The sequence below is a fragment of the Eriocheir sinensis genome, unplaced genomic scaffold, assembly GCF_024679095.1.
Source record: "Eriocheir sinensis breed Jianghai 21 unplaced genomic scaffold, ASM2467909v1 Scaffold1281, whole genome shotgun sequence".
Lineage (NCBI taxonomy): Eukaryota > Metazoa > Arthropoda > Malacostraca > Decapoda > Varunidae > Eriocheir > Eriocheir sinensis.
The window spans coordinates 39,345-66,822 of NW_026110608.1; the positions used below are offsets into that span (position 1 = coordinate 39,345).

Sequence of the window (27,478 nt, forward strand, 5' to 3'; positions counted from 1 at the left end):
TTGGAAGGCCTTCCCCAGGAGGCCTTCCTGTCAGTAGGTCCACCGGCAATCGCACCTCACCTCCAAACATCAGCTTTGCCGGTGAATACCCCGTGGTCTTGTGGGCGGTAGACCTGTAGGCCATGAGGAGCGCAGGCAGCTTCTGATCCCATGAAGACTGGTCATTGTTGCACTGCTTGGCCAATTCCTGGCCCAACGTCCAATTAAACTTCTCCACCATTCCATCTGACTGTGGATGCAGAGGGGTGGTCCGGGTCGGATATTCACGAGATGTCGCACACGTTTTCAGCCCCGCGCCGCGCTCCTCTCTGATTCGCCGGCTGGCCTCAAGCTCCGCCCCTCCTCTGTGCCTCTGCCCTGCCTGTCAGTGTCACCTCTCTCTCTCTCTCTCTCTCTCTCTGTGTGTGTGTGTGTGTGTGTGTGTGTGTGTGTGTGTGAGCCTCTCTGCCTGTCAGTGTCACTCTCTCTCTGTGTGTGTGTGTGTCTGTCTGTCTGTCTGTCATCACACACACACACACACTCTCTCTCTCTCTCTCTCTCTCTCTCTCTCTCTCTGTGTGTGTGTGTGTGTGTGTGTGTGTGTGTGTCACGAGCCTCTCTCTCTCTCTCTCTGTGTGTGTGTGTGTGTGTGTGTGTGTGTGTGTCACACTCTCTCTCTCTCTCTCTCTGTATGTATCTCTATCTCTGTGTGTGTATCTGTGTGTGTGTGTGTCATGCACACGAGCCTCTGCCTGCCTGTCAGTGTCACACACTCTCTCTCTCTGTGTGTGTGTGTGTGTGTGTGTGTCATGCACACGAGCCTGCCTGCCTGTCAGTGTCACACACACTCTCTCTCTGTGTGTGTGTGTGTGTGTGTGTGTGTCTGGCAGTCTGCCTGCCTCTCTCTCTCTCTCTCTCTCTCTCTCTCTCTCTCTGTGTGTGTGTGTGTGTGTGTGTGTCATGCACGAGCCTCTGCCTGTCAGCCTGTCTCTCTCTCTCTCGAAAATAAGACATTTTCAAAAACAGTTTAAGTTTTACTTGAAAAATACATTACATTCATTACGTTCTTATGTTCTTATTATTATGGGGTCATGCGTTAGTGTTTTTTTGAGTTTGCCTGATTGAGCAGAACATTCGCTGCCAGGCTTCTTTTTCATTTTGGGGCGCCTTCTGGAATGCTGCCAACCCGTTTTCTCCTCCTCGCTAGGGGAGATGCACCTCAGGGCATTCCCATTTTGCGGCGTGACACAGAAGTTGGCTAGCATGGGATTTTGCCCCTGCCTGCTGCTTTGAAAGCCATCCCCATGCCCCGAAATAAACTATTTAGGGCATTTGATGAGCGGACTGCTCTTACTTGTTTTTTAAAGGAGCCGAGCACAGACGGAGTTTCCGTTTTTGCATACTTTTCTATGCAGTTACGAAGCTCGCCTATTAAGCTCTCGACGTCCGTGCCCTCCAAGGATTCCCCATCACAGTACGCGCTGCCTGCGTTATCAAATATTTTTGATTTTCCATCTGCCTCCTTGGTAACGCCGGTGTCAGGGATTGGCACCGTGCTCACTGACGGCAATGGGGTTTCTTTGCCAAACTCAGCGAAGAACTCCAGGGGTGGTGCCTTTTCCCCTACGGCTATGCATGCCGTCGCTCCGCTGAGTCGAGGAAGACTTGAGGGAGTTTGACGAGGTTCCTCTCGGCGCAAGCCACTTGGTGTTTGCATATTCCGCCGGTCATGTCCGATGCCAAGATCGACGGCATATGTTATGCCATCATGGGATGCACTAGACACTAGCTAGCGTTCCCCATCTCTATGAATGGAGAATGCATCCTTAGGTGACAGTAGGAAGGTTTGGTGGCGTTTCCTTCCCAGGGCCATGTCAAGCAGCCGCCCCCTCATATAGTTGTCGAATATCTCATTCATACATGTACATGAGGAGATGGTAGGTGTTGAATGCTTTGCATCTGCAGGTGAAAACCAAAGTTAATATAGCTTCATTGTTTTGGACATGAACACAATGTTTAAGACGAGAGAGAGAGAGAGAGAGAGAGAGAGAGAGAGAGAGAGAGAGAGAGAGAGAGAGAGAGAGAGAGAGAGAGAGAGAGAGAGAGAGAGAGAGAGAGAGAGAGAGAGAGAGAGAGAGAGAGAGAGAGAGAGAGAGAGAGAGAGAGAGAGAATAAACTTTATTTTCCACTAAAAAGTGGTTATTCTAAACATCTAAATAGACATGGTAGATTATACATATAAATATACATGGTGGATTATACATCTAAATATACATGATAGAATATACATAAGGCAGTGGAGCAGACAATACATTCATGCAGAGGTCAACAGCTTCTTTTTAAGATTTGATTTTAATGTGGTCAGATTATGAGTCTTTTATTTCATTCGGTAGTTGGTTCCATAATTTAGGAGCTAATACATGAAAGGCTCTTGCACCTGTGTCGGTGTTGGTTCTCGGGACGTACAGATTGTTTTGTTGTCTTGTTGTTGAGTCTGTCATATAGTTAACAGTTGGGAGAGAGAGGATGTGGTCTGGGTAATCTTTTATTTTCTGCTTAAACACTTTTGTTATGAGATTAAAGGTGATTAGGTCTTTGATTTTGAGCCATTGTAAATCTTTAAATAATGGAGTGACATGATCGTATTTCCTGGCTTTCCCATCTGCCACTTTTATCGCGAAGTTTTGTAGTTTTTGCACTTTGTTTATTAAAGTTGAGTTTGTTGTCCCCCATAGTGTGATGCCGTATTTTATGATGCTTAATACCAAAGTCTGTATAACCATTATGCGTGTTTCTTTGTTGAAAAGATTTTGTGTCTGTTAATGAAAATTAAGGTCCCATTGTTTTCCTAGTCATTTCATTTATGTGTCTGTCGAAGGTCATGTGTGAATCCAGATGTAAGCCAAGGTTTTTAACATGGAAGAGGGGTTGTATAACGCCATCGGCACATCTGATGGTGGTGTTATTAGGTATGTGTGCCAGGAGTTGGCGTGTTCGTTGATATTACCGCTGTGGAGGAACTGTGTGTCGTCGGCGTATTGTACTAGAAGGTAGTTATTGATATAGGTAGATATGTCATTTACATGGACATTGAATAATGTTGGGCCTAGTATTGAACCTTGGGGGACTCCAAAGGCTACTGATTTCTTGGATGAGACGATGTCTTTAATGCGGACTGACTGTGACCTGTCATCGAGGTAATTGTCAAACCAGTAGGTGTCAACATTAATCTGTTGAAGTTTTCGGAGTAAGATGGTGTGGCTGACACTGTCGAAGGCTTTAGAAAGGTCGCAGAGTGTTAAAAGTGATATTTGTTTGTTATCTATATTATCATAAATTTTATTGGTAATGACTTGCAGCGCTGTCTCTGTAGAGAGTTTAGGTCTAAAGCCGTGTTGGGTCGGAGAGAGAAGTTTGTTACGTTTCAGGAATGACATTAATTGATTGGCAACTACCTTTTCTAATATTTTTGAAAAAATTGGAAGTAGAGAGATGGGACGATAATTTCCTATTTCGTCTGGGTTTCCGTTTTTATATAGTGTGGTGACAACAGCGTTTTTCCAGGAGGCAGGAAAAATGCCTGTGACGATTGAGGTATTTATGATGGTTGTGAGGTAGAAGATGATAGCGATAAATGAGTCTTTGATAAACCTTAGGGAAATGTTATCACAACCAAACGATTTAGTATTTTGAAGCTGTTTCACAGTTAAGATGATTGTGTTCTGGTCTACTGGCTGAGGTCTGAAAAGCGCGAGATCAGTGGGGGGTAGAGGGCACGATCGGGATGTTAGGAGCTTCGTTAAGGTGATTACGGTTTTCGACTTTTAATGATTTTTTAGTTGATTCGTATGTGGTTAGGCCGACGTTCGCAAAGAAGTTATTAAAATCTTCAGCTTTTTCACTTATGTTCTCAAGGGGCGGGTGGGTCGTGCTCTGTGTTTTACAAGGAATAATAGTTTTTAATGTGTTCCAAGTTGCAGCTGTGTTATTTTTGCAGGTGTGTAGTTCTTGGTGGTAGTAATTTATCTTTTATGTGGTTATTAGACGTTTGACGTTTTTCTTCACGCCCCATCCGTGTGTGAGCGGCGAGTCTGACTTGAGTAAATAAATGCCGAAGCGAATGAAAGCCGTCACGGCGCGGCTTATGTTCGGAGGCGATTTTGACCCTATGCATATTTTTACCTCGGGACGTACCACACACCATCAGAAGCAGAAAAGCATGCAGATTCAGGATCTGGGCTTATAAAAGTGATGTGACGAAAACCAGCTGAGTACTAAGGAGTTGAAGGGAAATAAGTGCAAGAACATGTTTACTCCATAGATCACTTAACTCTGATTTTCGTATGTGTAATTTTACATTATTGTTACAAATTTATGCTAGTGTGATGCAGAATTTTCTCAGGAAGATGATGGTGGTCTCAGTTTTTCGTAAAAATGAATGTTGGGGTCAGGAAACAGGGTGGGAGTGAGGTGTGTGAAGTCGTCGGTTTGGGCAGACAACGAGGATGGGGCGGGGCTTAATTAGGCTCGAGGAAGGGGCGGAGCTTATCGGGACGCCAGCCAATCATCGTCCAGGATGAGATGCCGTGAACATTTCTATTTATATTTTTTATTCATCGACAATTGCTTCATAGGGTATATAACAAAAAATCCACATCTTATTTTATTTTATTGAAGTAGTTTATAACATAAAAAACATCCGAGAGGTCCTAATAAAAAAGCTAATTTCAAAATTTGGTTCTTCACATTCTATGAGAGTGACGCTACCTTTCAAACACTATGGCGTCCAAATCTTAGGCTGTCGGGACTCTATCTATCAAGGGACTCAATCACGACCCAGTAACGGGTTACGTAAAGTTGGAAGAGGCTATTTATATGCTCCCTGACCCTAAACCCTCTGCGAGCTATTTTACGGCTGCGGCGGCTGCAGCGTCGCCGCGGCTGTCGCCAGAGGAGGTGACGCGCTTTCGTAAACATTATCCCCTATTTTCGAGAGTAAAAAAAATCCTTGAATTGGATTTTCAAAGCGTTTCCATGACTGTTGAAGGTTTGTAGAAAAGATATATGAAGAGATACTGATGTTTCATCAAGTAGATTATGAGATACTGGCACGGACCTAATACGTACGAATCCTTACCATATATATATATATATATATATATATATATATATATATATATATATATATATATATATATATATATATATATATATATATATATATATATATATTCCCTTAAATTTCTCCCGGGTGTACGACAATTTGGGTGTAAATACGATAATTTTGAGTACACTGCACGATAATTCTCTGCTGCGAGGATGGCAGCCCTGGGTTGCGCGCGCATCCATACAGCCTCTCCATTACCTCAACATTGCAATCCGCGGTGGCGCTGCCGACGTCATCTTTAATCAGGTATTATCCATGTAAATGATCGTTTCCATGACGCGTCCATTATATCGTGAATTCTATAGGCCTTCGTTCAGGTGCCCAGGAGGGTAATGATGTCAGGGAAGCGGAAATTACGTTTAACAGGTGGTTCGGTGTGGTTGGTTCGGCACATGGCAGACAGATCTCGTAAACCTCCCACGCCCATGCCTTCACAAGCTGTGCGGGCGTGTCTGAAACTCGAGGTTAGGCGTTAGACCCAGCAAACACAAGTACGTACGTTGGGCCTCTAGCGGGCCGTCATGTGTTGTACGTTGCGGCAGCCCGACGGTGCAAAACGCCGTCTGCCCGATGTCATTTTTGCTCATCGTCATAACAGAGGCCCGACGTAGTATGCCGATCATATGCCTCCCATATGCCGCCTTGCCTCCCATATGCCGCTTTGCCTCCCATATGCCGATCATATGCCGCCCATACGCTGATCATATGCCGATTATATAATATGCTAGCCCCAGCCCCCACTCACCCACTCCCCCCTTCACCTTTACCACAAGCCACACTTGCTTACACACACACACACACACACACACACACACACATATATATATATATATATATATATATATATATATATATATATATATATATATATGTTTAAACCAACTAATAAAACCATTTTTTTTCTTTTGTGTGTATCTTTGTTAGTTTCATCAGTATTGTGGTTTTAACTATATGTAAGATTTTAATTATGTACAGCAGGGGTGGCGGTTTAAACCTGGGTGTCAAACTCAAAACCCTTGAGGGCCAATTCATACCTGAAGTGCCGTCATGGGGGCCATCAAGGGTAGAAAATACATTGACAAGATTGAAGTTGTGATACTGTGGGCCATTTATGACTATCCTGGGCCATGAGTTTGACATTCTGGTTTAAACCAAAAACATCAATAAAACCGGTGTTTTTGTGAATCTTTTTTAGTTTCATCAGGTATTGTGGTTTTAATTATGTGTGGTTTTATTATTTTTATTATGCACAGTCATTTTACTAACCAGGATGAAAACGTCAGTTGGTAAACTCAAATCTCTAGTCAAATGCTGTAACTCAGAGTAATTGAAAATATATTTATATATATATATATATATATATATATATATATATATATATCTATATATATATATATATATATATATATTTGCCACTTCACTAAACAGCAGAAAATTGTTTAAAAAACAGGAAAGTGCCTCTCTCTCTCTCTACAACTGTTTTTGTAGTATGCAACTGGAAAATTAGAAGAGGTCTTTCATGTTTTACTACTCTTTAACATTGCAATTAAAAAGCATGTTAGAGAAGCTGCATTTTGCCTCTTTTACAGATTGTATGAAGATCAAATGAACATTTTGCTAAATCCATCTCTAAATCTATCTATAATTCCTTTTCAAACTCATATATGTATATACGGATAGAATTACTGGAATAAACATATACTGAAAAAAAAAGTGGTTTAAAAAAAAAAACGGTTTAAAGTTTAAAAAAAGAAAACCTGGTTTAAACCAAAAATATATATATTTTTTTTTTAAACATTGTTTTTTGCCAACCCTGATATATACACAAATACTACAGCACCACGTATACACAAGGACATAAGAAATAAATGTATTGCAACGACTGATTATAACTGTATAATTCTAAATATAGTATACTATAGTGACTTAACTAAACCAATAAAAATTAAATTTGCATGAAAAATTATACCATGTTACAAATGACTTTTGCATGTCACTTGTAAATCAAACTAAGTAAGAATCTTGAAGAGTATAACTATATTAGTCACCTAATATATTTATTATTGGTGATAATGAAACTTCATTGTCCACTTTGAATTTCTCTCTCTCTCTCTCTCTCTCTAAATACCAGGGTTGGCAGTTTAAACCAAATGGTTTACATTACAGACACATTACAGACACCTGTAATAGTTTGAGGTATATATATATATATATATATATATATATATATATATATATATATATATATATATATATATATATATATATATATATATATATATATATATATATATATATATATATATATATATATATATATATATATATATATATATATATATATATATATATATATATATATATATATACAGGTAACTCGATTTACGTGAGTATTGTGTCCTTGAAGAGGTTGTTAATCAAAAACAATGTAAATCAAATAAAAGGTAGGTTTCTATCGAAAATAAATAATCACTTCATTCAGTGGAGAGAGAGAGAGAGAGAGAGAGAGAGAGAGAGAGAGAGAGAGAGAGAGAGAGAGAGAGAGACTATCCAATTCACTGAGATATCCACTTAGGCACTTCAGTCTCAGCCTCACTGTGTGAGGAAGAAATGAGGGACTCCATGAGCGATCACAGTATTGGTACCGCACCGAGCAGTCTGGTGCCTGTACTGCATATAGCTGGTATTGCTAGTACCGGTACCTGCCCAGTGCCCACCACTATTGTTGAGTAGCGTGGCAGCGTGGGTACTGTATTGTTGTTCAAGTGGCGCCAAAGAACTGAGCTCAGCTGTGTGGCCTGCCGTGTGAGTCGAGTTGCGTGAAACATCTGGTGGCCACTCCATAAAATATCGCGTATAAGTGAAAAACGTGTAAATGAAACATTTATTTGATTTTGGACTCACTATTTAAAAACGCTAAACCAAACTCACGTAAATCGAGTTAGTATATATATATATATATATATATATATATATATATATATATATATATATATATATATATATATATATATATATATATTTAATGTTTAATATTCACATAATATTTGCCAGCATTGCAATTAAAGGTTAGATCTGTTAGAGTTACATGCTAAAGGAAGAAAGCAAAATTTGAATTCACCATATCCATCTGTCGCCGCTTAGCATTTTTATTTTATTTTTTATTTTTTTACAAATACAACTACGATAATGTTCGCAATATCTTTTATTTACTTTGTATGTTTATTATTTCTTTTATTATTATTATTATTATTAGGTATTATTAGACATGGGGTAATTGTAATCTGTAATTGTAATCAGTTACAATCGATTACAGTTTTCAAGTAATCGTAATTGTAATCGATTACCCTCTTTTTTTTTTGCTAAGTAATCGTTATTGAATACATTAATAATGTAATCGTAATTGTGATTACTTTTGCTATTACATTAGCAAAGTTTTAGTTAATAGTTTCTTGCACAGCAAGTATGTAATCTAAATATCTGTAGTAATTCAACCAATTTAATATTTAGTATGGTACATGTGTATGAAATTTGCAAGTTCACCTTTCAGTCCATCCTGTAATCACGATTAATACATCATGTAATCGTAATCGTAATTGATTTTATTGTAATCGTAATCGTAATCGTGAAAATATGAAGTAATCGTAATTTTAATTGATTACATAACATAAGTAGTTGCAACATGTCTTGTTATTATTATTATTATTATTATTAGTAAAAGTTTTAGTAGTAGTAGTAGTAGTAGTATTGTTATTAGTATCATTATAATAAGTAGGCTAGTAGTAGGGTTCACAGGAATGATACCCCCCCAGATCTCGTGAATCTTTGAAAGGGCGCAATTTAGGTCCTTCTATTGAAAGAAGTTGAATAATGCAGAGTGGAGTCGGCAGCGTATGAGTGGACAGGACAGTTTGTTATGGAAAGCAGATCATTGATGACTCACAGGAAGAGAGTGTGATAGGACAGAGCCCTGTGGAACACCACTGTTGATAGGTTTAGGGAGGAACAGTGACCGATACCACCACAGAGATAGAACGTCCGCAAAGGAAGCTGGAGATAAAGGAACAGAAAGAGGGATAGAATCCGAAAGAGGGCAGTTTAGAAAGCAAAGACTGGTACTCAGACTCTATCAAGGCTTTCGATATGTCTAATGCAACTGAAAAAGTTTCACCGAAACGGCTAAGAGAGGATGACCAAGAGTCACTTAAGAGTGCAAGAAGATTGCCAGTAGAACGCCCTTGCGGAACCCATACTGGCGATCAGATAGAAGATTAGAAGTGGAAAGGTGCTTTTGAATCTTCCGGTTAAGGATTGATTCAAAAGCTTTAGATAGACAGGAAAGTAAAGCTATGAGGCGGTAGTTTGAGGGATTGGAACGTTCACCCTTCTTAGGCACAGGCTGTACAAAGGCATACTTCCAGCAGGAAGGAAAGTTGATAAGCAGAGACGAAAGAGTTTGACCAGGCAGGGTGTCAGCACGGAAGCACAGTTTTTAAGGACAATCATCTCCATCAGGTTCATAAACCTTTTGAGAGTTGAGGCCAGAGAGGGCATTTAAAACATCATTATGAAGAATCTTAATAGCAGGCATAAAGGAGACAGAGGGGGTATGAGTAGGAGGAATATGCCCAGAATCGTCCAGGGTGGAGTTCTTACAGAAAGTTTGAGTGAAGAGTTCAGCCTTAGAGATAGATGAGACGGCAGTGCTCTCGTCAGGGTGAAGGAGAGGAGGGAAAGAGGAAGAAGTGAAATTGGTGGAGATATTTTTGGCTAGGTGCCAGAAGTCACGGAGGAATTAGAAAAGCAAGGTGTTGACATTTTCTGTTGATGAAAGATGTTTTGGTGTTGGAGAATAGATTTGGCACGATTCTGGGCTGAAATGTAAAGTTCATGGTTAGTAGGAGGTGAAGGCTCTGGTACCTTTTGTGAGCTGCCTCTATCTTTAATTGCACGAGAACAAGCATGATTAAACCAAGGCTTTTTAGCATGAGGAGTAGAGAAAGAATGTGGGTGTATTTAAAATGTTGGCTTACGCTTGGGATTTAAATGATTTTAAAGACCACGGATTAGACTGAAATGTTGGTAGATATATGTAAGGAGGCTGTTAGGTAATTAAGTAAGTTTTATATGTGTACAGTAAATAAGGTATGTTGAGGGAGAGAAAGTACTGCTGGCAATTAATGCTACCAACATGCTTCTTGGATTACAGGGATTAATTTATAAAAACTACAAAATTATCTCAACAAATTATCAATAGGTTTGGAAATATACCATATAGAAACACATAAGACAAATGTAATGGTATCCTCTTAACTTAAAAAAAAAAAAGGTCATGCTAAATTTTATAGCAAAAATAAAGAAGCATGAAATAATTGAAAATAAACAAAACATTTTGAGTAAACTAAAAGACATGATGATGCTTGATAACATAGGATTAAAGACTTATCCTCACAGCTTGAATTGAAGTACAGCACTCTCAGATCTATAAAGTTCATCCTCACAACAAGGGCAGATTAAAAAAAAAAAAAACTTAAAGAAGTTATTGATGGCAAACAAACAAATACAAACAAATCCTTTTCCTTGATATTTAGAAAATAAAACACCTAACAGGACACAATCATCACAAAGTATTCATCTTTTAATCAAATACCAGAGGTAGGCACTGGGACATGTCCAGTGGGGACATCCTTGTCTCACATCCAACCCATTTTGACTGTAAACTTCCCTTTCATCATCCCAGTCCATGCCACATCCATTGCAGGTCTGGTCCTCCATTAGACCTACATTTTCTTCACCTGTTTCAGAAATCCTGGTTTGCTTCTTGTCTTTGGTGGATTTCGAATTTGTAGCTGACCCTTTACCTTTACCCTTGCCCTTTCCCGTAGGAGCATCAGTCTTCGACGCTTCGTTGCTTTAGCATTAATTTCCGTTTGCTGCCTCTCAATATCCTGCTGTACATTCTCAGCAGTCATGACTCGAGCTTTAGACTGTATTCTCAGTGGTCGTTTACGACCCCGAGGTATTTCTTCTGCAGGAGGGAAGGGGATCTGGGAAGTTTCAGTAGATAGAATACCACAGGCAAATAGTGTGTTGGTGTTGGGATTTTGAGGACTTATGACCTGGGTAGGACTGTGTGTACTACTGGATTTTAATTCCTCATTTATAGTGATATGTACTGAGCTGGTAGAGGCATACTGGCTACAGAATCTGCTCGGCACAGAGCAATAGAGTCTGCTGATGAGCCAGGCTCTTCCTGAGGGATGTCATGAAGTGTCTGAATATCATCTGTTATGTTTTCCTCAGTTTGTGTGGCAGCATCTATTGCAGAGCTAGTTGGTGTCTCAGCAAGGTCAATGTTAGTGTCTGGAAGGAGCTTATTTCTTAGGAGTAGACTTTTATCTATTGCATTGGGGTTGAAAGGATATATACCACATTTACAAAAGCCAGCTTTGATGTTGGACATTGAATTTTTCACCCCTCAAATCCTTCCTTCACAATCCAAGGTTCAATCTGTCTTTCCCTCTAGGGAGTTATCTCTCTACCTGACTGTAGTAACCCCTGGCACTTAACATTACTCTGGACGGAGCTCATTATCCCTAACCAGTGACCACAATCTGGTCACTACACAATGTCCCTTTGAGACATAACTCCACAATGTCCATTTTGAGACCTAACACCAAGATTAGTGATAGGCAGTTCTACCCCAGCCAACCTCCTGACCCGCCGGCAGTGTAGGGACTTAACCTTAAGTCCCCTGGTACTCTCGATGGCAAGATTCGGCACCTCAGTCACCCATTCCTTTCACTCTAGTCTACTATCACTCCCTCATTCATTCTAACCTTTCATTTCGTCATGTCTCCTAAGGTGGGATACGAGCTCGCCACATCCTGAAGTCGGCCCACAGCAGCGCAACCTGTTGACTATTAGTTGCAGCCAATTTCTGCGAAATAAAGTGGCTACCATATCACAAAACCTTCCAACTACTACTGCTGCCTCCGCCAGGTGTGTTAGTGTACCATAGGGTAACCAATATCCTTACAAACACTCTAAACACTTCATGTCTCACTGATCGTCACTCCTAACTCGTCTGGAGAAGTCATGGCCAGAAAGATGACCCTGGCACAGCACAGCCAGGAGAGACTTGTGTGAGGCATCCTCTCCTAGACTGCGTTTCAGCGGGCGATAGGTGGTAGGGGAATATAATGCTTTGAGGTGTTGCTGGCAGAAATCTGGGAAGGCGTTCTATACGGACTCGCCCCCGTTGTCCAGGTCGATACCTTCTTGGTCGTCCCGTAGTCAGCCACATACTGTCCTCGAGCCTCCACCACTTGTGTGTGTTTAGATTTAAGGGGGTGGAATGTTACGAATCTACTATAATGACTGATGAGGGTGAACACATATCGGGTTTTCTGACCTCCCGCAAACAAGTTGGTCAGATAGACACCTTTTACAACGGTTTCTACTGATGGTAATTCCTGCCAGGGATGCTATAGTCCTTGAATCGTTCTCTAGTTGGATCTGTTCTACATAGTGACAGACGACTACTTTCGTTGCACCGATATGGAATATTTACTTGTGATTAACAGACTGAAGTTAAACGTTTATCAAAATGGAGAGAGGATTTTCCAAGAAATATTACAGTAGGTCAAATTTAAATAACTCATTTAGCAAACAAAAATTATCACTTCCGAACCCATGTTTAGAAACTGCTTCAACCGACAGTTGCAATATGATGGATCCTTTAAAGTAAGACCACCTATCCTACTTCTAACTTAAATTCTACCTATTTAGACTCTGCCAGATTCTTAAAACCGTATTTAACTTGCAGTGATAGGAGGCCTATTCAAGTTTTCGCCTCACCGGGTAAATTTAGTAAAACAAAGTATGATTAATTAAGTCTAGTAAATAAATTTTAATCTAAGAATAATAATGATTAATATTTTAAACTTTAGTAATAAAACTCTGCATTTGCATACCGCTCTTCACTGGGAATATATACTGCACTTCACTCGAATAACCTTAACAATCCTCACTTAAAAGGTGAGCTGTTATTGAATTTGGCTATGGCCTATTAAAGCTATTTCCACATGGTCTGTGATTAGTATGCACTTAGGCAAATAATGATGAGTATCCCACTGCTCATCCCACTAGTGTGTTGCCTTCAACGCTGTCTTTAATATTTTACTAGAAGTGTGCTTCCTAGTTGTTAGGGTGACGCAACACAAATGTTAAATTATGAGGTTTATTCACATTATGTTGGTATATAATGGTAGCGAGCTTACTGAAGTTAAGCAACAATATTAATTACAATTCATCATTCTGTTGGTAATGGTAGCGAGCACACTGATATTAATTAACTATGCCACTGACAACTCATTATTCTGTTGGTAATGGTAGCGAGCTTTTACCGAGTTACTTTACAATACTGATTACAACTCATCATTCCAATCACCAGAAGGGCCCACCCAATCACAGTTAATTTCATAAAATATATGGAGATATAGAGACCTGACCATAGCTAACAAAACTACCCTAGTCAAGTTTCTATGGTGCATAGTTATATAATAAAATATATCCCTTCAACCACCGATTGATATGTGTTCACAAAGATAATCATGCGGCAAGGTATTCATGTGGGGTTAAGATACCAAGTGGGTGATCATAAGCCCACACAAAAGGAAATGTTCACATACTGTATATAATGACACACAAGTGAGGTACCAGCTCAGTCAGTATGCTAGGGAACCTGTGGGGGTGAGGTCCAGACGGTGTGTCAATTCAACTCTTTAAGTAACATTAACTTTGTATCAAGATAACACCAACAAGCTTGGTGCCTAGGAACTGGGTTCAACGTACCTGTGGGGGTGAGGTCCAGACGGTGTGTGAGGGAGACAACCTCACACAGTCAGCTTATCACCTCCCCTCCCACTGCCCGCGGCTAGCCAGAGGCTAGTGAACGCATTTATCAGTGGTTTAGTTAACATACAATTGGCCTGTTCCACCAGTTCAGTAAGAGTTCCGAAGCAACTGGTTCTCTCACTTGATAGGTAGAAACCTGCCGGATGCTATAGTCAGCAGATACGTTCTCTAGTTAGATCTGTTCTTCTGCATGACTGAGCGACTACTTTCAAGTTACCGATATGGAATATTTACTTGTGGTTAACGACTTCAGTTAAACGCTTATCAAAATGGAGGAGGATTTTCAGAAATATTACAGTAGGTCAAATTTAAATAACTCATTTAGCAAACAAAATAGATCGCCCGAACCCATGTTTAGAAACCTTCAACCGACAGTTTCAATGCCAGTGAGATCCTTTAAAAGTAGACCACCTATCCTACTTCTTAAATTCTATTTAGACTCTATGATTCTTAAAACCGTATTTAACTTGCAGTGATAGGAAGCCTATTCACGAGTTTTTCCTTGACCGGTAAATTTAATTAAAACAAGTATGATTAATTAAGTCTAGTAAATAAATTTTAATCTAAGAATAATAAAAATTAATATTTTTTAAACTTAAGTAATAAAACTCTGCATACTTAGTATGCCATACTAGCACTTCACTTTCAAGGAATGTATACTTTTACTCAAGATGTATATAAGCACTTCACTACACGGAATATAACAATCCTTAACAATCTTCACTTCAAAGGTGAGGCTGATTATTGAATTTAACATGGCCTATTCAAGCTATTTCCACATATTCTGTGATTAAGTAAGCACTATAGGCAATTAATGATGAGTATCCCACTGCTTATGCCACTAGTGTGTTGCCTTCAACTCTTTTTTAATATTTTACTGAAGTGTGCTTCCTAGTTGTTAAGGTGACATAACACAAATGTTAAATTATGAGGTTTATTCACATTATGTTGATATATAATGGTAGCGAGCTTATTGAAATTAAGTAACAATATTATTTACAATTCATCACGGTTGGTAATGGTAGCGAGGCACACTGATATTAATTAACAATGCCACTGACAACTCATTATTCTGTTGGTAATGGTAGCGAGCTTTTACGAGTTACTTTACAATACTGATTACAACTCATCATTCCAATCACCAGAAGGGCCCACCCAATCACAGTTAATTTCATAAAATATATGGAGATATAGAGACCTGACCATAGCTAACAAACTACCCTAGTCAAGTTTCTATGGTGCATAGTTATATAATAAAATATATCCTTCAACCACCGATCGATATGTGTTCACAAAGATAATCATGCGGCAAGGTATTCATGTGGGGTTAAGATACCAAGTGGGTGATCATAAGCCCACACAAAAGGGAATGTTCACATACTCTATATAATGACACACAAGTGAGGTACCAGCTCAGTCAGTATGCTAGGGAACCTGTGGGGGTGAGGTCCAGACGGTGTGTCAGTTCAACTCTTTAAGTAACATTAACATTGTATCAAGATAACACTAACAAGCTTGGTGCCTAGGAACTGGGTTCAACGTACCTGTGGGGGTGAGGTCCAGGCGGTGTGTGAGGGAGACAACCTCACACAGTCAGCTTATCACCTCCCCTCCCACTGCCCTACATGGCTAGCAGAGGCTAGTGAACGCATTTATCAGTGGTTTAGTTAACATACAATTGGCCTGTTACCAGTTCAGAAAGAGTTCGAAGCAACTGGTTCTCTCACTTGATAGATAGAAAGATAGATATTTATTGACCACAAATGTACATAAAACCAAAACATCATACATAAATCGGAAGTTATTTAAGAATGTTAATTTTGTTAATATAACCACATTTCCAATTTGTAGTCCACATTCAGCACTTCCGTAAAATCTTTATATAATCACTAAAATATACACAGCTCTGGTGTCGTTACTGGCATAAAAATAGTTAAAAAAAATTAAAACTTTACAAATTTTGATAATTATATGAAACTACTTATATCTTGAAATTTAAAAAAAATACCATGATAAAAACGAAAAAACAGAGGAACCTAAAGATGACAAATTCTCTAAAATAAATATACTAAAATGTTAATAGCCTGGACATGTTAAGAAGACACTCTAAGATAAGAAAATCTAAAAAAGAAAAACCTAAAGCAGAGGAACGTTAAAACAGAACAAATAAAAGTTAAAAACAGAACAAATAAAAGCCTGACTAAAGGCATGACATTTGGTACACAAACAGAACTATGCGATAGAACAATGACATAAGATTTACCTGACTAAAAAGACAGAATTACAGAACTAAGACAATAAATGAAAGACAATTTCAATGGCGTATTGACTATATACAAACGACCATGACTCCAGTGTTCAGGAAGACAATATCAATGAAATGTAGAAAGTAAGAAATGAAGCAATTCTTGCTGCGACATGTGCATCTTTTGTCATAAGTTCTCGCCATGTTGCAAAGTGTTGGTGTTCTCGCAATGGCTGTGTGAGGGCGCAAGACTCCACCACGTGTAGTTCAGTCTGCACCTCCCCACACGGGCAAAGCCGCTTTTCCAGGGGAAGGCGCCCCCTGCCTCGCCTATTCCACCGACCAGTCTCCACAGCTAAATCATGCCCGCACACATGTAACTTTGTAAATGATGCTCTATGTAAATCATTAAAAAACTTTCGTGTCAAATATAAGTTGTGGACAGTAAAATCAGGATTTAAGGATACATATGTCGTTCTTCTAGAATACAGGGGAAAAATTCTGCTCGTCCCTCCTCCAAAAAAAACTAACATGATAATTCAGCACCTTCGGCTGAGGCGTAGTCACGCCACCAGCTCCACATCTGGTTTGTCTGTCTGTCTTGCGGTTCGTAACCACTTGATTCACAAGCAACACATCAGTTATTACAGATTACCGATCTCTCAGTTTTCCCTGCATTACAATACTGTCATCAAATGTTGTTTTTTTTTTTTCATGATTCTTGCCACGTTTTTCTTTGCAATCCAAAAGTTACCTCTAATGGACCGTATTGGCTTTCCGTGCAGCGCCCTTTTCGAGACTGGAAACATAACGAAAGTACTATTTTGACTTAACTCGGTTCCTCTTTTCTATTTTGGAAAAAAATAATACTGGTTGTCCTTTGGAGCCAAACTTAAAAACGTGGTATCTGTTGGTAAGAAAAAAAAATGTACTTACCCTTTGCTGGCAAAGTTTTAAGGTTTGCGTCTGTGTGTGGTGTATGTGACCATTGAGGGGCGAATGTGGCGCGGGCCGCAGCCTCTTCCTGAGCCGCCCAAAACAGGGAAAACATGGTGGGAGGTTTTGCATTTTCCTTATTTTGCTCTCCAGCAGCTTAAGAATGATTTAATTTCCTGTTAAATAATTGCTAGTTTAAGTACCTGTAGCTATTTTCACTTCTGGTCTCAAGATAAGTGATTTAGAGATGCCTTCCCGTTGGAAGCAGCGCCAAACTGCCCCGAACACCGAAGCCATTGTAAACAAGGTCTCCCTGGCCGGGCACTGCTCCTGTCTCTCGACCCTCTAGAGTTGCCCTCGGCGCCTTCAGGTCATCTCCCACCCTGGCCCTGCAGGCAGAGGCAGGCCTTCCTTCACTAGACCACAGGCGCAACACCAAGACGATCACCACCGATCACAAAGTGACAACCTCTCCTCGCTCCTCGCCAGTCCATCCCAAGACGGACGTGACCCGCTCCCTGACACCCCATACATAGCGCCACTGCCCGTGGTGCCCCACACAACCTGTCACACAAACAAATAAGGGAAGCCTGACACCAGAACACTTCATGCTGCACTGCCCGATATTTCACTCTCTTCACACCCTGGCCTTCACTCCCTTCCCACCCTTCCCACAAACAAAGTGACTGTGAAAGCGGTCCACAGTACATATGGTGGTAAATCTTGGGAATAGCGGCTCCTAGCGGGTAATTACAACATTTATAGCACGTGACGACAGGGTTTTGACAAGCGGACAGGCGTGTTTATGTCTCAAGGGGTGTATTTTTCCACGCTGACCTCACGATTTCTTCCAAGTCGATGGGCGATGAGACTGCGAGCGCCGGGGTGAAGAAAGGAAAGAGCCCGCACGGTAAAATACACCCCTTGTGACTAACACGCCTGTCCGCTTGTCAAAACCCCGTCGTACGTGCTAGAAATGTTGTAATTACCACCACACCGTGCCCTGAATGTGCACCCGCTTGGAGCCGCTATTCCTAAGATTTACCCATGTGGTTTGCAATATAAATAAAATAAAGCTTGTGGTTACACATTGAAGCCCTTACTGTGTCTCACCACTTTTAAACATGCATCGGCTAATCTTGAAGTAACGGTAGCCATCTTGCTTAAGGTTAACACTGACTTTGTGTTGTATTTAATTTCTCTTCAAGTGCACTGGTTTTAACGTGTCTGTACTGCAGCGACTTGCCTAATGGGTGAGCCTCCCATAAATCACTCCGCGAGTGGGGGTACTTCTTTAAGATGGACGACTGGTTAAGGAGTGGCTCTCTCACCTTGCTGGTCGCGGTTTCGATCCCTGGCGCCGGCAAAACCTTTCCTTGTCTGGATTAATTTCTTGTGTGTTTCGTTACACGCAGAAGTCGTGTTGGAGTGTAGTAAAGAGTAAATTCTGCCGTTTCATGTCATTATCTCGTCCCCTACTCAACCAACGGTTCGTCTCATATTCATATCCTAGTAACCTTCGGATCTCCCAGAAATCAATGGAAAAGATTTTAGAAATTAAAACAAATGTGAAAGACCGGAATATGCTTGGGAACTCGCATTGCCACGGGTGGTGCAAACCCGTGGCTCACCACTGTGGCTTACTCTGCCACTGGTGAAATTGATGTACTGCATATTTATCATTGAAAATAAACTTGCAAGGTCTAAACTAACCTAACCTGACCTAACGTACCTATGGGCTTTGTCGCCCACGGCCACATGGACTCCCACACATTTTGTGGCTGTTTTCACAGCTGTTTTGATCTCTACACTCTTTCCCAGTGATTTTTGGGAGGTTTGAAGATACATGTACAATTCATATATATGACAATAAAAATAGTAATTTATTAAGTAGGAGATGAAATATCAGCACATCTGGTTAGGTTAAGTTAGATCTAGTTGGGTTAGGTAATTTATATTTATTTTGTTAACTTTAATTGATTGCCATAGATATGTGCGATTCACTTCACACTGTGCCTTTGTTATCAACGGAGGGGAATATGGAGTGCATCATATATATTTTTCATAAACGAACTTAAGAAATCTATATTAATCTAATTTTACGTTCCTAACTCAACATAACCCTTTAGGTTGGAATATGTTACATGGGTATAAATTATGAGTAGCTCATATTTCAAATTGTCATTCCCCTTGTTTGTTTAAATTATATGACTGATTGAGGTTGCATACTTTTTGGAGCTTGTGCACATATTACTTAATGAATAATCTTATTCTCATTGATTATGTTGCTAGTGGACCACATAAGCTTTATGTAAATGGATATTACGCTCTTTTTCCAGTTATTTTACTACTGCCGGATATGTCATGATAAACTGAAAAATATTGTGTATATTTTATTTAAAACATAGTCTTGATTTATGAAGTATTTACACATCTATGACAAATGGCAGCAGCCAATTGATGAGCCTTTTTTTTAATATCCATTTAAAAAAAAAAGAGGAGGCTGGTGTGGAGATGGGTAAGTATAACTATACCACAAAAACTGAGTAAGTTTTCATTTCAAGTCAGTTACAACAATATAAAATAATAATGTAATGATACTATGTTATGATATCAATAATAATAATCCTAATCCTTATAATAGTAACGGTAATAATAATAATAATAATAATAATAATGTGTGTAGCCTATGGTCCGTTTCATTTCATGTTAATCAGCATAGCGGGAATTTTGATAATTGTTCCACCTGTGCATTTTAGTTTGTGAATACGTGAAGTTCAAATGTTGTGATAGACATTTCAACTAATTTATCAATAATATATTGAGGAGGTAGTGGCTGAGTGGTTAGCGTGCCGGCGCTGTGTCCGAGAGATCCAGGAAGGACGCGGGTTCGAATCCTGGCCGTCACACAGCTGGGATTTTTCAGTCACCACCAAGTGGGCCAAGACTACCCACATGCTGCCCTGAAGACCACCGATCAACCCGGACTCTAGATTACCTCTCCAAAGAGAGCCTCAAAGATGAGCTCCAGGGGGTCGTATGAGCCAAAACAATTAGAGGGTGCCTCTATAAAACACTCGCCTGCGCTACAATGGGCTGGGCCGACTATCAGGCCCCACCAGTGAAAAAGCCTAACGGTGCAATAGGCCACGACAAAAAAATCCTTCAAAATCTCTAACAAACCGCTTGGCATTGATAATAATATACCATAACAAGAACACAAAAGACAAGCTTGTATCAAACGGAATAGTCAGATCATACCCGAAGGATCTATGGCTCCTCAAATGCCTATAATTCATATCTGTTCAGGTACATTAAATGATCTGGCTGTGCAAGTGCAAATCAAGGGTATTTTAATAATTTCCTGCATGTAAATAACAATTAGTATTCAAAGTAACATGAAATAGTCAATACTGTTTGTTGATTGTGCTTATACCTCGGCTGCTTTGAATATGACCCATGTTATAAATAAATCCACTAAACTTGCATACAAACACTGACAGAGCCAGACGTCATTTTATGTACCTACAATGAGATGAATTAAAGTTACTTGACAGGTTGTAAATTGTTCGTGTATGATCCGACAATACAGTTTGATACAAGCTTGTCTATCGTGCTCGTATGGTATATTAAGTACGCCGTCACCTGAACTCCCCTGTTCTCGAGGTACAGTTTGAGTTCTGGGACCAAATACTGGAAATAAATGTGATTCATTGGTATGTGCAAGACGCCGTGGGCAATGCTTCCACGTGCGTGACCTTCTTTTTCCATTGGAAGTGTTTTATAGAGGGTCAGTTATTCTGTGGGGCCACGGCCTCCACAGCCCCTCCAGCCAATGTTTGTTTACGTTTGTCGCCGCTTCTTCTTCTTTAGACCTGATCGCACGCCAGGGGCCTCAGGCAGCGAAGAGGTGAACTGATAGCCAATACAGTCCATTGCTTTTCCTAAATTAACTATCTTTCCCAACTTTGACTTGAAGCTCTTGTACACAGCTACATCAAGAGGCTGACAGATATGAGTAGTGTGTGGGGCAAGAGCAAATAGTGTAACATTATTTTTACAAGTCAGTTCAATAACCTGTGGGGAACAGTGAGAAATATGCCCATCTGACGAAAGCAGGACTGGCCGTTCAGCTGTGGGACGAGTATGAGGTAGGAATAGCTGCTGAAACCATGTGAAAAAGAGATCACAATCCATAAAGCCAGATTCTTGCTTACCATAAAGGCAACCATCAGGCCCATCCTTTGCATACTTGCCTCCTGGAAAAGAATTCTTGAATATTATGAAGGGTGGTATGGCATGTCCAGCAGCTGACACACAGCAATGAATACTTATGTGTTCTGATGAGGCAACATCCCTAGAGTGAGCATGCTTCATTCTTTTGGGAATAACTACCCTCTGTGTACATTTATTTAAATCTACAAGCTTTCATCACAATTGTAGATATCTTGAGGTCTCTCTAAATATCCACCCTTATTTAGATGTTCCTTAATTAAGAAGCTGAAAGTAGTCCCTGATAATGTCAACTGTAGAGTAGAGTTCCCTTCCTCAGTCCATCCTGTCAGGTCGTCTCAACTTGGTGGCATCGGGATATTTGTGCCAAAATGACCTCTGCCATCCTTCACAAGGACCTGATGATCCAAACACTTTCCTTCCATTTATTTTATCTATACACCAAGCAAGCATCAAAATTTGATTAATAGTCAGAGGAAATCCCCTCCCAGCCATGTAGCCAATGTAGTTGCACAAGTCTCTCTCCTGTCCTGGTGTCAAAGTCCTTTTCCTCCCTGCCTTGCAATCATCACTAACTTAGCCATGTAACCTGTCAGTCAGTGTCTTCCTTGGTACGTTAAAAGTCCTGGCAGCCTCAGAAGGAGTAACTTGATCCTCCCTGCATGCTTTGAGGGCACGTTGCATGTCCTCTGGAGACCATTGGGAGTGTTTTTTGCCTACTCCTATTGGCTGAGATGGCCTTAGGGATTAGGCACGATTGTAAGCTAAAAGAGAAACATGATGGAAATTTTTAATAGAAGGCATCATGACAACCTGAGTTGTTAGGTAATATGGTGAAAATCATAAAATGCGTCATTAATTTCGCCATTTATTTTGCCAGCGTCATCAGTTTCGCCAATTTCTCACATATAGTATCGTTTATTTCGCCATTTCAGTAAATTCAAATAAACAAAATTTGGCAAACAATATCGTGATCAAAGACAGATGACACGCACCTTAACTCCTCGGCTGCCAGACAGGCACTGATTCATAATGGGAAGACGCTGTGTTATATGAAAAAATTGTCATCGCCTGAACATACTTGTGGTGGTGCGGGTGCATTGCTCTACTGCGCAGAAAACAACAGCTGACGCCGCCTGCCTTATTTATTTTTTAGGTGCATTTCATCGACAATACAGCATTGTGTTGTATATTTTCGAATTCCTGAGACATTCATTATGTGATAACACATTTGTATTGTGTGCTGGTAGGATGATAGGGCCTTTGGTTAGGATGCGTACCAGATGACTGTGAAAGCAGTCCTTAAACTTAGTCCTTATAAAATTGTCACTTTTTTATTGCTGTTAGCTGCTGCTACTATCCTGTAAATTACTGGCATAAGTAGTATGTTGTGAAGCCCTGTAGTTCAGCATCCCCATGTTTAACTGTCCGGAGCCATTCTTTCACCACCTTTTCCAGTAGGGGTGTACCCATGTATCGGTATCGGTAATTGTATTGGCACATTTTAAGAGTATCGGTATCGGCTGATTTTCTGCCGATACTACCGATACTTGAAGGAGTTTTGTTTGTCGCATGTCACTTGTTGCAAAAAATTTTGTTGAACAGAAATTGGATTTTCAAAATTTTTGAAAAAAAAAAATTAGAAAAGTGAAATTATGTAGTATCATGATGCTACATAGTTTGGAATTTCCCGTGATTTAATTCTCATCACTTTAAGCGATAAGATTCATATTACTTTGAATACAAGTATATAATACTTAGTTATACAGTATAGCCTTTGGTACTGCGGACGCGTACAATACAGGTTTAGTAGCTTCGGCGCGGGATTGGCAGCCCCGACACTCGCCTCATCAGCCTTGCCAGTCGTACAATAATTATCATACAAATACGGAAATCCGACTGTTTGTGTGATGTACAATAACGCCTGTACAATAATACGATAATCCCGGAATTTGTTCAATAATTCAATGGAGATGTAAAATAATTTTATTATTCAATTTAAACATTTTTCTCTCTTGGCAGCTGAGCATGTAGTGTGTGGGTGACGCAAATGCTGGTCTGATACACGTACCATTCACATTCTGCTCCATCTTCTGAGTTAGCCTCTCTATGTATCTGTCAACCTGTCAGAATTTAGCCAGCGCCCTTTGGCTGCGTTCAGTGAACGGATTGATTTTAACACTGACCAAACGTGCTTTTTGGAAGTTATATTGTAACTATAGAAATTACAGTACAGTACCCTCTCGAGTTTCGCGCTATCCGAATTTCGCGATCCACAAGTTTCGCGGTTAGTCCTAAATTCTTACCATCACGAGTTTGGCGCATTATCACCCTGAGTTTCGCGCTGCTTTGACACGTCATGCACTCTACCTTTAAAGGTAGTATCACACTGGACGTTTTCCTCCAAACATTGTGGCTGTGGCAAGAGAGAGAGAGAGAGAGAGAGAGAGAGAGAGAGAGAGAGAGAGAGAATGGGTCGTTTTGAAGCTGCAGTTGCAGGTGGCTGCCTTATGATTGGCTGACAGTACTGAAAACACGCTTGTGATTCGCTGGGAGTCTGATGACGTCATCGCCGACACTCACCTTATCAGCGGCTTCACTGCCTTTAGGTGGTGTCACAATGGCCGTTTCCGTCCAACCGTTGGGGCTACGCCCGTCGCTAACCGGAAGCGAATTCATGGTTATCCGTAAGCTGGTGTCACACTGAGCCCTTTTCTTCCCACCGCATTGGCGGTAGCTTGGGCAACCGGCAAATCCAACTTTTCCAGGTGTGTGTCACACATGGCTAAGGTCGGTTGCCCGTATCCACATCCACAACGTAAACAAAGCACTTGCCCTGTAGCCTATCAACTTGGTGTCATCTGCTAAAGTAAGGGCTGTCGGGCGTTGTCTGCTAAAGTAAGGGCTGTCGCGGCTTGTGCTGCCATTACCCAAGTTATGGACTTGTTGCTGCAGTTAAAATACAGTTGTGGGTGTGGCATGCCTGTGTTTCCTCCATGCCAGTTCTCATTGTCACCACTGTGCGTGCGTGGCTAACCCACCCATCTTGACTCAACCACATAAACACATGGATCGAATAACACACACACACACACACACACACACACACACACATACATACATCAGACTCATTAGGAACCACTGCAGATGTTTCTGACAAACAGAAACAACTTCACCATTTCTTGAGTGTGTTGAACGTATTTGGTGAGTGGCTCACATGAACCAAACCTAGCTCTTGGCAAGAAGAGAGCAGTCGTCTTTAACACTGCTCTCTTCTTGCCATTGGGTATGTTTGGTTTGTATGAACCACTCACCAAATAAGTTCTAACACTCTAGAAAATGGCAAAGCCATTTTTGTTTGTGAGAAACATCTGCTGTGGTTCATAATGAGTCTGGTGTGTGTGTGTGTTGTTACTCGATCCACGTGTTTATGTGGTCGGAGTCTAGATGGGTGGGTTGGCCGCTCACGCGCAGTGGTGACAATAAGAACTGGCACGGAAGAACCACAGACACGCCACACCCACAACAGCTTCTTCCTTCCATTTAACTGCAGCAACAAGTCCATAACTTGGGTAATGACAGCACAAGCCACAGCAGCCCTTACTTTAGCAGACGACGCCATGTTGATACAGGGCAAGTGCTTTGTTTACGTTGTGGATGTGTATACGGCCAGCCGACCTTGGCCGTGTGTGACGCACACTCGGAAAAGTTGGATTTGGCATTTGCCCAAGCTGCCGCCAACGCGGTGGGAAGAAAAGGGCCCAGTATGACATCAGGTTACATACAACCGACAACTCGATCCCGGATGGGCGCATGGGCGTTGCCAATAGCCACAATGGTTAGAAGAAAACGGCCAGTGTGATACTGCCTCAAGGCAGCGAGGCCGCTGGCCGGGTGAGCGCCGGCGATGACGTCATCGGACTCCCAGCGAATCACAAGCTTGTTTTCAGAGCTCAGCCAATCATAAGACTTCATCTGTGGCTTTAAAACAACCCGTTCTCTCTTCCTGATTTCTTCCTTTTTCCACGGTACGTTTTTTAAATAACAAGGGAGTATAGGAGGAAAAAAGTGAGCTCCAGGGGGCAGCATGGGCCAATTATAATGGTGCCAGTATAAACAGTTGCCTGCGCCATGACGGGCTCGGGGCCCACCATCAGGCCCAGATGGATAGTCTACCGGCGCCATAGCCCATATGTAGGGGGGGGGGGGGGGGGGAAAAGAAATCTCCAGGGGTCGGAACAGATAAGCTCTTTTTCAGTGTTTTCAATACCTCGAGTTTAGCGCTACACCTTCGGAACGAAGTGAGCGCGAAATTTGAGAGGGTGCTGTATTTGCCTTTCACAAAAATCCATACTCCATGTATAATCAAATAAATAGTACTACTTTATATTACTATTTTTTTCATTTGATTGTTTTTACCCATGTCTTTAAGAGACCAAAGTTTATTAATAACAAACTTGATAAAAAGAAATTCATGACTATGGGCACCTTTTTTCAGGCCAGCTCTGATTACTTTTTTTTTTCCTTCTCTTCTATGGTGGAACAAGTAGTGGGTCTCTTTTTTTTCTTAACAATTGATATTGTCCTTTAGCTGCTGGAATTGTTGTATAAAAAAATTCAGTGCACAGGTATTGGTTTCGGTCAAATATTGGGGTATCGGTATTGGTCAAAATTTTGGTATCGGTACATCCCTATTTTCCATCACGGCTCTCATATGCTACTCATATGCCCATGAACACATTCTGGAAACTAATAAAAAAAGCATTATGCAGTTACACTATGCAGTAGGCTACTATATTAATAAATATTATGACAACGAATCTGCCATTGACACTTAATATTGCAGTATTAGGAACAGAATGTGAGAATTTAAGTAAAAAAAAGAAAAAAAGAAACATCACGAGAAAACAAAGTAAAGTAGCTAGACTATTGGGTTGTGAATGAGTCATTTCACCAGTTACAGCTAATCTTATGCACTTATTACAACTAACTACCACAGTACAGCATAAGATACATGATAAGAACTTCAGCAAACTTCCCTTGCACAAAAAAGTGTTTCAAAATACAGCAGGGAAGAGCAGACGCCTCACTTACCACGGTTCACACCCGCCGCCAGCTACACTGTGTCGCCGTCCAGCACTGATCGTCTGTCAGTGATCGAGATTATCTAACACATCATGATTGCCCGACTTTTTTCCTATAACATTATGGATATAGAATTCCACTTAGTACATAATTTCATTTTAATTTACAGATATTGATAATGATAACAATGATTGATTTACAGAAAAAGTAATCGAAGAAGGATTCACGTCACTGGTGAATGTTAATAATTATTGTGTTATACACGCGTGCGCGTGTGTGTGTGCGTAATTGTGTGTGTGTGTGTGTTCACAAAAGTGTATGTACTATATGCCCATGGTAGTTTCCAGTTTATGGAAAGACTGATCGATTCATTATCCATCGCATAGATATCCACAATCATAAACAACGTCTTTTACACACGCATTTACAGCATGTTACTGCATGAGATGATAACTGAAGTCGTTGGAGTACGGAGGCCCTCCGTCGATTTGATGTCAGAAATTTTGCTGACGGTGGCTGCCCTTCTGCCGATGGAGGCCCGACGGTGACGGTTTGCTGGGAGTACAGAGACTCTCTGTCGAATTGACGTAACAATATTTGCCGATGGTGGCCGACCTTCTGCCGACGGAGGCCCGACGGTTATGTTTGCTGGGAGTACAGAGGCTCTGTCAAATTGACGTCACAAATTTTGCCGACGGAGGCCCGACGGTGACGGTTTGCTGGGTTGGGTTTTCTTTCACGTGTAGCCCCTGTTCACCTAGCAGCGAGTAGGTACGCGACGTAAGGCGAGGAGTTGTGACCTCGTTGTCGCGGTGTGTTGTGTGTGAATGGTCCCAGTCCTACCCAAAGATCGGTCACTGAGCTCTGAGCTCCTTCCGTAGGGGAACGGCTGGCTGTCTCGAGAGAGACCCGCA

At 40.9% G+C, this 27,478-nt stretch overlaps 1 long non-coding RNA gene across 1 annotated transcript in view; it reads left to right on the forward strand.

Moving 5' to 3' along the window:
• Positions 1-5,317: 5,317 nt before the first annotated feature.
• LOC126989734 (uncharacterized) overlaps positions 5,318-27,478 on the forward strand; it is a 28,946-nt gene continuing 6,785 nt past the window's right edge. The window contains exon 1 of the long non-coding RNA XR_007743657.1: positions 5,318-5,392. This is a non-coding gene — a long non-coding RNA (uncharacterized LOC126989734). The remainder of the gene's footprint in view (positions 5,393-27,478) is intronic.